We start from the raw sequence: 12924 nt of genomic DNA on the forward strand, positions 1-12924 counted from the left end.
AGGAACCATGAGAGGAACCCAAGAGGAGAGTGCCCTGGAGACAGGCTCTCTAGTCCCCTTACCAGACATAAACAGTGTATCCCCTAATGCACTTTCCACCATTTCCCCAATAAACTCCTCTTCCACATTAGTGTCCAGAAATTCCCTGGTGTATACACCACTTTTTAATTTCTAGGGTTATAGATTCCAAGAGTAAATCATTTGGGTGGGTGGAGTCTAGCAGAGACCCTGAACTTGCAGTTGGCTCTAAAGAAAGCTAAAACTGAGCAAGAAGAAAAGGCCAGGGAGTTTGAGAGAACGGAGCTGATGCTAGCTCACCATGAAAAAGAGGAGAGAAAGAGAATGGAGAAGTGGCTATGGAAAAAAACCTGAGAGAAGGGGAAGAAAATCTAAGTGAGTGGAAATACAAACAAAGAGAGAAGGAGGAAAAGGAAAAGAACTGGAGAGCAAAAACAACCCTTAAGAGAGAGAAGCTTAGGATGGCAGCCGTGACAGCACCATATCAGACACCACCTCCAGTGAAGGACAGGATTCCGAGAGAACGTGTACACATATATGGGAAAAGGGAAGAACATCTTGGAATGGTTTGTGAGATTTGAATTTGCATGCAAGTGTAGGCCTTGAATGAGCTGTTCAGTTCACCTGCCTAAATGAGTTGCATGCCATTGAAGGGTACAGCAGTCTTTAAAGGAATGCCAGTGGCAGAGCAGATGGTCAATAAGAGAATTAAGGAAGCTTTGATTAGTATCTTCAAAGGTTCAAGGACTACAAGAGACCAGATGGTGTTCTGTTTTAGACATGGATTTACTGAGTATTGCATGATTAGAATGATGGGGGAGAGGGATGGAAGGCAAAAAATGTCAGTCCCTCAATCAGCTGATGATGAGAGTGTCTCAAGGATAAGAGCTCTACTCCACTTAGGTAATACCTGTCGGATCTGACAGAAAAAGATCCAGAGAAACTTGCAGTGCTGGCTGACTAGGGGTTAGCTAACATGGTGAAGAAGGGGATAAAACAGCACGGTTCTAAGCCGAAGGGGAAGCCGAATGCTCCACAGACTGGTTCCAAACCGGAGGGCTAGGGATCCTTTCCACTGGACCTTAGGAGGGCCCAGGAGAAATGAGAATAGTAATGGTTTGTCCAGAAAGGAGCACCATGATAAAAGAGGACAGGGAAATTCTTCCAAATCCAAGGTGATGACTTGCAATAAGTGCCACTAGGAGAAACACTTCAAGAAAGGCTGTGAGGTGAAAGACCCTGTGTAAGGAAACCGGCTTTTGTAGGTTCACCTTCAAATTGTGTATCTATTTAAACTAGTAGGAAGTGGTGTAACGCCTCTGAAATGCCCTGAGCCTTGCTTATCATGCTCTGTTCATGTGTTCTGACCCTTAAGGTGGTAAATATTTGATTGGCTTATCCCAAATGGCATAGCTCAACTTACTTGTAAGTCCCTACTATATGGTACCAGGCATACCTAGGGCCTGTAAGTTGAAGTGTCACTCATAGACCGCAGCACTAATGTGCCACCACGAGTACGAAAAGGCAAAAACATGTCTCCCAGGTTGCCACTGCAGACTAATAGCACAGCTGTAAATTAACTACTCTTTGTCATTTAAGGTAATGGCAAAGCCCAGTCCTCCTATTTAAATATACATGTCATCCATATGGTAGGCCTATCGATCCCAAACAAAAGGTGTTCTATATTAAATGGTGGAACATATATTTTTACATGTTCCAGCAGTAAACACGCTAAATTGCAATTGCAACTGCAAAAAAAGGCTAGTAGCCCTATTAGTGAGTGCAGACTGATAAGCTAACACCGCACCTCTGCTAACTTCTGACTGGAACTACTTAAGTTGGTCCCAAACTGTGCGTCGCGGCACCCGGGTGCGCCATCAAAGCTAGCCAGGGGCGCCGTGAACAGATACAATTTATGAAATAATTATGTGCTGATGATGATAGTAAATCTTATGACTTAATAGGATATCAAATTTCTAAACTGTAAATTGACATAACAATCGGTCCTTTTGTTCATTCCTCTTTTATTGGAATGCAATACGTTGCACAACAGTCACATAATAAAAACATACAAAGAGTTACCAAAGCCCTAATTTGGTTTTTTTATCGAGGATTAAGCTAGTCACCAGACATTATTTCACAGGCTTTGACGCCACCTACTGGAAAGGAATTGAATACATTTCAAGTAAAAGGACTCCATTTATTCCTGTAAGATATATCTAACATGGTTACCTAATGCCAGTTTGCCTTTTTTCTGCACATTGGTGTGGAAAACAATCTGCTTTTCTCATCTCAGAAAATTCCTCTGTCATGTTAACCACCAATTCCTAGTCCCAGTTTAGGTCTATTTTTTCTGATTTTCCCTAACATTTTTCCTTCCGATTGGTTAATTTATGACACAGCACACTGGCTTCAAGCAGTGCATGTAATGCTACCGCTCGCTTACAGCTGCTTACTCTCCTAATCTCGGATACTTGTGTATGGAGAGTAAATATTCTGTGCCACCAACATTTTGAAGACTTTCTGGAGCAGCCTGGCTTGCCTATACAGCTGCACAGATCTGGAAAAAGTTATTAGATTGCTTCACTATTGGTGTGCATAAGGTTTACTATGCAAATTTATTCTCACTTTGATCCGCATAAATCAGCTATCTGTAGAAGGCATGGTTTCCCATTTTTTTCATGCCTATAATGGTTACGTAATGTTTTCTTGCAACACTAGTTTTGAAGAAGAAATATCATGCAAGAATATGTCTCATGTTGTTTTTTCCCTCACTGCAACTCTATGTAGGTGCCTCCTAAAGGATTTGTATGTGAATACAAACCCCAATTGCCTTTTTCTTGAGACACATTGAATATTGGAGACCTTATATAGGACTCATAGTCTTCAAAAGTGTAACGAGCAGCCCAGGTCAGAAGTACTAGAGCCTTCCTACTGATTCAGCTTTTGCTTCTGTATGGAGATCCCATGATAACAACGGGCCCAACTACCTGGCTCGTACCTAGAATTAAATAGACACAAAGAGGCGCTCCAGTGGAGATTCATGGAGAGTGTTACCGTGCTACCTGTCTATCAAGCTGTGCTTTGGTGAAACAAAAATAGGTTGCGGATCCTGTTGAGGCTCTTGTTTTAGCTTGTAAGCAGTCCTGCTTGGATTAAGACGCAAGTCCTGATCAGCTCTGCCTGCTAAAGACCAGGTCGAAAAGACTGTCTTCAAGCTTGCTGCCACCACATGCTCACAGGTAACCGCGTAAAACTAGCGTAGCTTTCAGTAGCCTGTAGCACCATTTTGGGATTGCCGGCTTACTTGGTTATATTTTTTATTAGTTGTTTGTATGATTTGTTTGACTGTCATCAACTTGTACAAAGATTGTGACTTTCACATTGTACAGATGCCTCTGTACTTCCACTTGTCATTTTCCAGCAATCTACACCGCCATTCTTGAGACTTGGAAGACGGTCGAAGTCTATGCATTTTTATTGCAGTCAAAACGTATTAATCAGTTGTATTTCTCCATGATCTCTAAGCTCTGACAGCAGCCTTATGAATTCCCTGTGTATATTCGCAATCTTGTTTAAGAGCTGCTGCTTATCTAACCTGTGTGGCCTCAATCTTAGTTCTATCGCTCTTATATAACAAAAGTGGCTCCTTAACAACTAAAATGGCCTGCTCTGTATGCAATTGCATGAAAGGTGCCAATGAAAATTATTTCTTTTGTTCTCCCACCCATCTCACCCTTCACTTGGTTCTCAAGAGTAAGCCCCTAGCCTAGAGGTAATTAAAAATAAATAAAGTATTGTTTCTGACTTTACTAATTAAAGTTTTTTTTTTCTTAATCAATTGTTACATTTTTTTATTTTGTTACATCTATCATTATGATACCTTCATTGGCTTTATCCCAATTATTTTCAGGGAGGAAAATGGAAGTACTCCCGAGGCCGGGTTTACATCCCCCCAACCGCTAAAACAAATAGCATAATGGGGAGCCACGGGCAATAGGTCAAGGGAGCTGCAGGTCAAAAAAGTTTGGGAACCAATGCTGTGAGATATAAAAAAAAAAAAAAAATAATAAAAATCAGTGCATTAAATACGATTTAATGATTAAATCAAATTTAATGTCACTGTGGGCAAAGCGCACCTTTAGAAGTTGTCACTCTAGTTGCCCAAGAACTGTCTTCACAGACAGTTCTGCTGTCTTGGGGAGACATGTGAAGCCTGAAAAAGGAAGAGGTGTTACAGCGGCACGCCAAGAGAGGGTTTCTGCCATAATGGAAGTGAGCAGAATGGAGCCTTTCAGAATAGCTAGATGCCACACTTCACAAGAAGTAGCCATCAGGAGGGAGGGAACCTGGTGGCTCATTGGCTAGTGACTGCAGCCTCCTACACTGTTGCACCAAGGACCCGTCAAGGAGAGACTGCACCGATATGGCCTGCAACAGCTGCACTTGGTGGATAGTAAAGGAGAAGGGACTGTGCCTGTGTCCTGCTCATGAAGAAATAATCTCTGGAGCCCTGGCTGACCTGGTTGCAGAACAAAGACCCAGCAGCTAAAGTTGGTGGCCCAGATCTTTGCACTGCTGCCAACTGCCACCTTGCAGCACTAGAGACCAGAACCAGATGCACAAAGGACCTGGGGCCCTGGGAGAATTGACAGTGTGCAGCGTTGCCATCCAGGAGAGGAGTAGTCATACAGGGAAGGATTTGGCTGTGACAGTGATACCGCGCATCAGGACTTCTACCAGGACCTAGAGAACTTTGAGGGACATTGGCCCAGTGGCCAAGAGTGCCTCACCCGGTTTGTAGACTGAGGAGAAGCCCACGCTCCTGAAGAAGTCGACTCCTCAGCCCAGCTAAAGCAGGAGATTCTAAGGATCAGGTGGCTCACCTCCCATTCACAGAACAGGGTCACAACAGCTAAAGAAGTCTACTGGGGCAAGCTGATAGCACAAATTCCAGGATCACAGCTCCTCGCTGCTGTGCAGCCCAAAGGCCCAGGGCCAGACACTCAAAAGTTTACCCCAAGTCTGCTGTATACGGGAGAGCTGCTGGGGTGCAGCTTGGTTGCCCAGAAGTCAAACTGCTGCCAAAAGAAGGAAACCACTGAAACCGGTGTACCAGGTGACTGGGAGCCCAGTGGCAACTAGACTTCTGCCAAGCCCAAGATGACTTCGAGGGACGTCGACCCATGTGGTCAGGGTTGCCTCACCAGGCCCATGGACTGAGGTAGTAGCCCCAGCAAGACCGTTAACCGCATAGCATCCTTGAGCATCCTGTATCCCTTGTGTAAGGGCCACTACATAAAAGTCAATTGCAAGAAGCAACTAATGCTAGAGCTGGGCTGGAGCCTATTTTCCTCGTTGAGATACCGGTTTCTGTGGGCCATGCCTGTCCCCCTCCTAAATAACCGCATCCATCCTTGCTACAACTTTTTGTTGAAAAACTTTCTAAGTGTTGAATTCAATTGAATTTGCCAATGCTTGTTCGAGGTTAAGTAACAATTCTTAATTTATTGTTCCTTGTAAATTCTACATCTCCAGAACCCACAGGTGGATCTTTTATTTTTTGATGTCTATAAATTCATAAAAATGTAACCTATTTTTATAAATTGGTGTTGGATTTCTTGAGAGTTGTGTTTCTTTCTTAATTGTTTTGGTGGTATTTAAAAGCTTTACACTTGTTCCTCTGTTGAAACCTAAATGCTCTAAGCCAGCTACCCGGGGTTGAGCTAGGGTTTGATAAACAAAGCCCAACTGTTCCTAAAAGGGCTGGAAGTGTATTACACAGTGATGTCTCTCGACCACACCACATAAGTCCCCATTTCCTCAATGAACCTCTCCCAAGAAAGGTTTTGGGAGCAATAACGTTCCCGCAACTTTGAGAGAGACTAACCCTTACACGCTTTCGGTACAGTGTTCAACAACACAGTCCTTGGCCTTGAGGTCTCGGGGGGCTTTGAGTTCATCCTGGCATGGTCGGCACACAAATGCAAGCTGTGTGAGAAGGTATATTAGGTGGGGATCCACCAATGACATCTGCTTATGGCAGTCCTAGCAGAGTTTATAGCTTATAGTTTCGGGGGGGACCTGCTTCTTGCACAATGTATATATTTGTAAGATAAGTTCTCCAGGGGTAGCGGCTATATGTTGTTCTTTTGTCATTTCCAGGGTGGGACAGAGTTGACACGAAGCCACACAATGCCACATACCGCCACACAAGGGTATTACTTGGAAAAGTGTCTGGATCAAGTGTGGCACCTGGGGATATTCATATTCAGAATGTGAAGAATCTGCAGTTAGAAGTATGCATCAGAATCTGTGGTGAAAAGTGTCCAGAAGAAATAATATTCACAGATCAGCCAATCAGGCCTATTGCATTGACCACTTGCTTCTGATCAACTCAGGCCTATTGCACTGAGTATCAGCTTCCCCATAAGACAAAACAAGCACTCCTATTAGGGAAAGCATACATCATCTGCTCTGCCCAATCAAAAGTAAATTGAGTGGAAGATCAAATACCCAAGTGGATCCTAACTCCTTTCTAGGTACTCCTTCTAAAGCTCTCTTTCTGGTGATCACAAGTCAATGACAGATAGGCTGTCAAGACAGATCTAAAAAGAGAGCACCTGCCATATTTTATAGGTATGTTTTCTCTAGAGCCTTATGTCTAACAATCAATCAATCAATCAATCAGTTTTTGTAAAGCATGGCTACTCACCCGTGAGAGTCTCAAGGTGCTGGGGGTTAGTGGGGGGAGTAGTGGAGGAGGGCTTCATCCGAAGAGCCAAGTTTTGAGGTTCTTCCTGAAGATGGTGAGCGATGGGCTTTGTCTCAGGTGCAGGGGGAGGTTGTTCCAGCTCTTTGCTGCGATGTAGGTGAAGGATCGCCCTCCGGCGGTGGTTTTCAAACATGAGGGATGGTGGCCAGGCCCATCTGGGCGGAGCGGAGGGATCTGGCCGGGTGTGGAAGGAGACGCGGTGGTTCAGGTTGGCTGGTCCTGCATTGTGTATGGCCTTGTATGTGCGGGTGAGTAGCTTGAAGGTGATTAGTTTCTCGACCGGGAGCCAGTGAAGGGTCCTCAGGTGTTGGGAGATGTGTTCTTGGCGTGGGAGGTCCAGGATAAGTCTGGCTGCGGCGTTCTGGATGAGTTGTATTTTTTTTTAATGTTTCTAGTCGAGGTGCCGGCGTAGAGGGTGTTGCCGTAGTCGAGCTTGTTTCTGACTAAAGCGTGGGTGACTGTCCTACGACAGTCTGCGGGGATCCTTCTGAAGATCTTCCGAAGTCTGCGGAGTGTGTGCCAGCAGGAGGAGACAACTGAGTTTACCTGGCGGGTCATGGGGAGGGAGGAGTTGAGGATGATACCTAGGTTGTGGGCGTGCTCAGTCGGTGCAGGGGGGCGCCGAGGGATGTCGCAGTTGAACTTGAGGCGGCTTTCTCTCATCCAGGTGGCGACGGCTTCCAATCCTGAGTGGAAGTTCCTTTTGGCTGTGTCCAGGTCTTCGGTGAGGGAAATGATGAGTTGTGTTTCATCGGCATATGATACGATGTTAATACCATGGCTTCTGACAATGGCTGCGAGAGGGGCCATGTACATTTTGAACAGTGTGGGACTCAGTGAGGATCCTTGGGGGACTCCACAGTTGACTCCTGTGGGTCTGGATGTCTAGGGCGGGAGTCTGACCCTTTGCCTTCTCCCGGAGAGGAAGGAGTGGATCCATTCCAGGGCTCTTGCGCGGATTCCTATGTCATGGAGTCTGGTGCGTAGAGTGTTGTGGGAGACTGTGTCGAAGGCTGCTGAGAGGTCAAGGAATATGAGCGCTGCGGTCTGGCCACGGTCTAGAAGTAATCAGATGTCATCGGTGGCTGCCAGGAGGGCTGTCTCCATGCTGTGGTTGCTGTGGAAGCTGGACTGGGAGCTGTCCAGGGACTTGTTGGCCTCAATGAAATTCTGTAGTTGTGCGTTGATTGTTTCTCCAGTACTTTGGAGGGGTAGGGTAGCAGTGAGATGGGCCGGAAATTCTTTATTTCTGATGAGTCGGCCAAAGGTTTCTTCAGGAGAGGGCTATTTTGGCATGTTTCCAGTCTTCAGGGAAGGTGCCAGTGATGATGGAGCAGTTCATTGAGTTTCAGAGCTCTGGATGAACTGGCTCTGATGTATATGTGGTGTGGGCAGGTGTCCATGGGGGCTACGGAGTGGGTGCTGTTCATGCTGCTGACTGTTTCCTCTGTGGCGAGTGTGGACCAGCTGTGGATGGTCTGGGTGGGTTCTAGGGTGGAGGGATGGGGGGGTACGCTTTTATTCGTGGAGTGCGGTGGTGAACCAGCTGGCTCTCTTAGGTACTCGTTTGGCCGATGTCAGCCAAAGGGGGGCTAGAGTGTCAGCGCATTCGGTGATCCATGCGTTGAGATTGCACGCTGCTGTGTTGGCGTCATCGGAGGAAGGAGGGAGGGATTTGGATAGAGATGAGGTGAGTTGCTTGCTGGTGATTTCGTTCCTTTTCCTGTGTGGGGTCCTGGGGTGCGGATGCTGGGTGCGGTGATTGTAAAGTGAATGCAGCGGTGGTCGGTCCAGTCTGTGGTGGAGATGGTCTTGATGGTGATCCGGATGCTTGAGGTGAAGATGGGTTAACCATTGGCAAAGCCAACAGATCTGACTTTGGCAAGCAGGCACAATGGTTAATTTCATTTTTATTGAAATCATATGCCACAAAAATAAAGGGGGGAAAAAGCATGGTGCCACTTAAAGGGAACAGCCATAAGCGTGCAATAACATTTTGAATTTATATAAAAATGAACTATTGGATGTAATTTTATTTAAATAGTGCTTTCTAGCAGGCTCATGTTTTACAAAGAACAGGCATAGAAAAAATGTTTTAGTTTTAATGCACAGCAATTGAAAATATGATTCTTACTGGTGCAAAGGAAAAGCATGACTGGCTTTGAATTATTGCAACCTGGAGAGTTAAGTTAAAGGGTAAAAAGGTCTTGTATGAAAAGTGTTTGTCATTGTAGGAAATTGGGTTACTGGTTGAGAGGGGTAAAACCCTACTCAAGCAGCAACTACAATTCTTGTCAGGGTGAAACCCCAAATTACCCTGTGCCCAACCCTCTGGCAGCGTGGCACAAACACAGTCTGAGTTAACTTAGAGAGAGGTAACCTGTAAAGTATTTATTCAGCACTTTCAACAGTAATAAAGTGGAAACACAGCACAAGAAAACTCCCACACCAATTTAGAAAAAGAGAGAAAAATGCAATAAATTATTTGACACCACAACGACAAAAATCAAATTAGTTAAGCTGAAATATGCAATTGGAGAGTTAAGTTAAAGAGTAAAAAGGTCTTAGATGAAAAGTGTTTAATGTCATTGTAGAAAATTGGGTTACTGGTTGAAGAGAGAGAGAGTAAAATCCTACTCAAGCAGCAACTACAATTCTTGCCAGGGTGAAACACAAGCAAACCCCAAAATAACCTGTGCTTAACCACCTGGTAGCGTGGCACAAACAATTTACAGGTAATGTGTAAAATATTCATGCAGCACTTCAAACAGTAATAAAGTGAAAAAACAGCATAAGAAAAATCCCACACCAATTTATAAACATAGAGTAAAATGTAATAAATTATTTGACACCAAAATGACAAACATCAAATTAGGGTAAGCTGAAGTATGCAATTTTAAGGATTTAGGTAGAAAAAGTGTTTAAAAAACAAAGTGCCAACTGTGGTTATCTAATTGAATTGCACCGGGACAAACTCACAAGTTCAGGCGAACCGCGATGGAGCATGGGCCGATACAGGGAGCAAGTTAGGCCCTTATGAACAAAGTACATCAAATCCTGATTACAGATAGTTGCATGGTCCTGCGTCAAGGATGCGACCACACAGCAGTGGTTCTGAGGAGCTGTGAGGTCCTGTGGCGAGGATGTGTCACGCAGCAGTAGTTCCGATGTGAGGCTGTGAAACGATGCATAGGTTCTGCTTGGACCCCCCAGCTGGGCTGGTAGAGCACTTTCAGGCCCGTTTTCAAGGGTCCAGGACTGGGTGGCAACACTTAGGGAGCAAGACTCGCAATACCCAGCATCCAAGTGCTGGGTTCAAGGTAGGTGGAGCCTCTCCTGTCCCTCAGGCTCTGATTAATAGGCCAACCAACTAGCCCCTGGAGTCATTCTGCTGGTCCTGGGTTCAAGATGGAGGTACAATCCTTCTCAGTCAGGTAACAGTGTAGCAGAGTAGCAGTCTTTCTTGCAGCAGAAAAGCGCAGTGGTCCTTCTTCTGAGTCTTTGACAGGTCCGGATGTGCACTCAATTGTTGGGTCGGAGGAACCATTATTTACACCTGGCCCAGCTTTGAAGCAGGACAAGTTTCTAGAGGTTCCACCCCCAGAAGTGTTTGGGATTTCCTGCCTCCCTGCCCTGGCCCCGGGGGCACAACAGACTAGTGTGAAACTCTTTTTCAGTGTGCTGGGGCAGATTCGTTGTGATGCGCAAGTGTGGTAGGTGACAGCTTCCCCACCCCCGATCAAGTCAGAGATGGCCCATTCTGTCAACGCCTATACCTCCTTTGTCTCACTGTCTGGGAGCAATACACCAAGACCAACTGCCAGATGCACCTAGTTATGTAACCCAGGAAACAAGCTGTAGGCACCAAATGGTTAGGATGGAAAAAAATGGCACATTTCTAAAGATGGCATTTTCAAAATTGTGAGTTAAAATCCAACGTTACCATTAAAGAGGGTCTTAAATTACAATTATTTAGAGACACAACTTGACATTCTTATGTGGTCCCAACTGAAAGTTATTACTCATTACATAAAATAAGGTAACCCAATTTTATCCTACAGGAAAAGGCAGGCCTTGCAGTAGTGAAAACAATTTAATCGTTTTTTACTACCAGGACATGTAAAAGTCAAAAGGTACATGTCCAACCTTTTAAACACACTGTACCCTGCCCTATGGGCTTTTTAGGGTTTGCCCTATGGGCTGTTTAGGGTCTACCCTAGGGGTGACATGCAAATGAAACAGGAAGGTTTAGGCCTGGCAAAAAGTTTATTTTGCCAGGTCAAAATGGTAGTTTAAAACTACACCCACAGGCTGTAGAGGCAGGCCTGAGACATGTTGTAAAGGGCTACTTAAGTGGATGGCACAATGAGTAATGAAGGCCTACTAGTAGTATTTAATTTACAGGCCCTGGGTGAATGTAGTGTGAGCAAGCACCCTGTTTTTTGGCATGGTTACCCCCACTTTTTGCCTGCCGTCAGTGTATTTTGACTGTGTTCACTGGCATACTGGTGCCCCCATTTAAATCCCTAGTATGTGGTACCTAAGCACCCCGGGCATTTGGGATAGTAGGGGTTCCCCATGGGCTGCAGTATGTATTATGTCACCTATGGGAGCCCATGCAAAATGTGTCTGCAGGCCTGCTATTACAGTCTGCGTGCATGTACACTTTCACTACAGGTCACTGCAAGTCACCTCTATAGCAGGACCTCCTAGTCCAGAGGGCAGGGTGCAAGTACCTGTGTGTGAGTGCACCCCTGCATGAGCAGAGGTGCCCCTAAGAATTCCAGCTCCATTTTCTTGGACTTTGTAAGTGCGGGGAAGCCATTTTACCCGTGTTCTACTGACACTACCAGTGTACAGCTACATAATGGTAACTCCGAAATTGGGCATGTTTGGTATCAAACAGGTCAGACTCATATCCCAATACTGTTGCCAGTATTGGTTGTATGATTCCATGCACTCTGGGGGCTCCTTTGAAGAACCCTAAGCTTTGCTCCTACTAGGGTGTTCCCGGGCAGCTCGGGCTGCTGCCATCCTACAGACAGATTTCTGCCCACCTGCTGCTTACCCAGCTCAAGCCACAGGAGGCTGAACAAAGGATTTCCTTTGGGAGTGGGAGGCAACACCCCTCTCCTTTTGGAAATAGGTGTTACATGGCTTGGGATGAGTAGCCTCCACAAGCCACCGGTATGCTGTGAAGGGCACATTTGGTGCCCTCCATGCATAAACTGGTTTGCACTCGTCCAGAGACCCCCGGTCCCTGCTCTGGCACGAAACTGGACAATGGAAAGGGGAGTGTCCACTCCCCTGTCCATCACTACCACAGGGGTGGTGTCCAGAGCTCCTCCAGTTGGCCACTTGATTCTGCCATCTTGAATCCAAGGTGGGCAGAGGCCCCTGGGAGCATCTGAGTGGCCAGGTCAGGCAGGTGACGTCGCAGTCCCCTCCTGACAGGTGGTCACTTGTTAGGTGACCAATCCCCCTTCCTGGGCTATTTAGGGTCTCCCTCTTGGGTAGGTCCTCAGATTTGACATGCAAGATTCCAGCAGGACTCCTCTGCATTGTTTACTTCATCTTCTGGCCACCGAGACTGCAACTGGACCCTCCAGGAACTGACAATCTGCAACTCCAGCGACGACTCCGCTTAACAACATTGTTTCTCTGGCTCCTTTCAGCAACTGCAACATTCCCCTGGCTGTGTATCCTCTGATAGCGACAAGTCTTCAGCCAACACAAGAAACAAGAAGAAAGCTCCCTCGGAGTGAAGGAGTCACTCCCCTGCATCCGCAAGCACCAACTGCAACGACAACCGGCTGTGTGGATCTTCTCATCTGCAAAACTGCGTGGATCCTGCATCACAGGTAAGCCGTTGCCTCTCCTTGCAGGACAGTACCCTGTGCACCGCAACTCTTGCAGTTACCAAGGCTTGTTGGTTGCTCACACCACTGACTGACTGCAACTCTTCCTCCGACGTGGGACGACTGCATCACTTCTGGAACTCTTCTCCTGTCTGCATAGCGGACTCCTGGGCTTCACTGTCGACCTGGTCTTGCATCTCCAAAAGAGTGGGTAGTGGCTCCTGCCCAAACCGGACGCTCCAACTGGAACTGGACTTGGTCCCCTCCATTTGC

At 46.2% G+C, this 12924-nt stretch overlaps 1 protein-coding gene across 2 annotated transcripts in view; it reads right to left on the reverse strand.

Moving 5' to 3' along the window:
• DDX11 (DEAD/H-box helicase 11) overlaps positions 1–12924 on the reverse strand; it is a 593235-nt gene that overhangs the window by 111093 nt on the left and 469218 nt on the right. The window lies entirely within an intron of this gene.

The sequence above is a fragment of the Pleurodeles waltl genome, chromosome 4_1, assembly GCF_031143425.1.
Source record: "Pleurodeles waltl isolate 20211129_DDA chromosome 4_1, aPleWal1.hap1.20221129, whole genome shotgun sequence".
Taxonomy (NCBI): Eukaryota; Metazoa; Chordata; class Amphibia; order Caudata; family Salamandridae; genus Pleurodeles; species Pleurodeles waltl.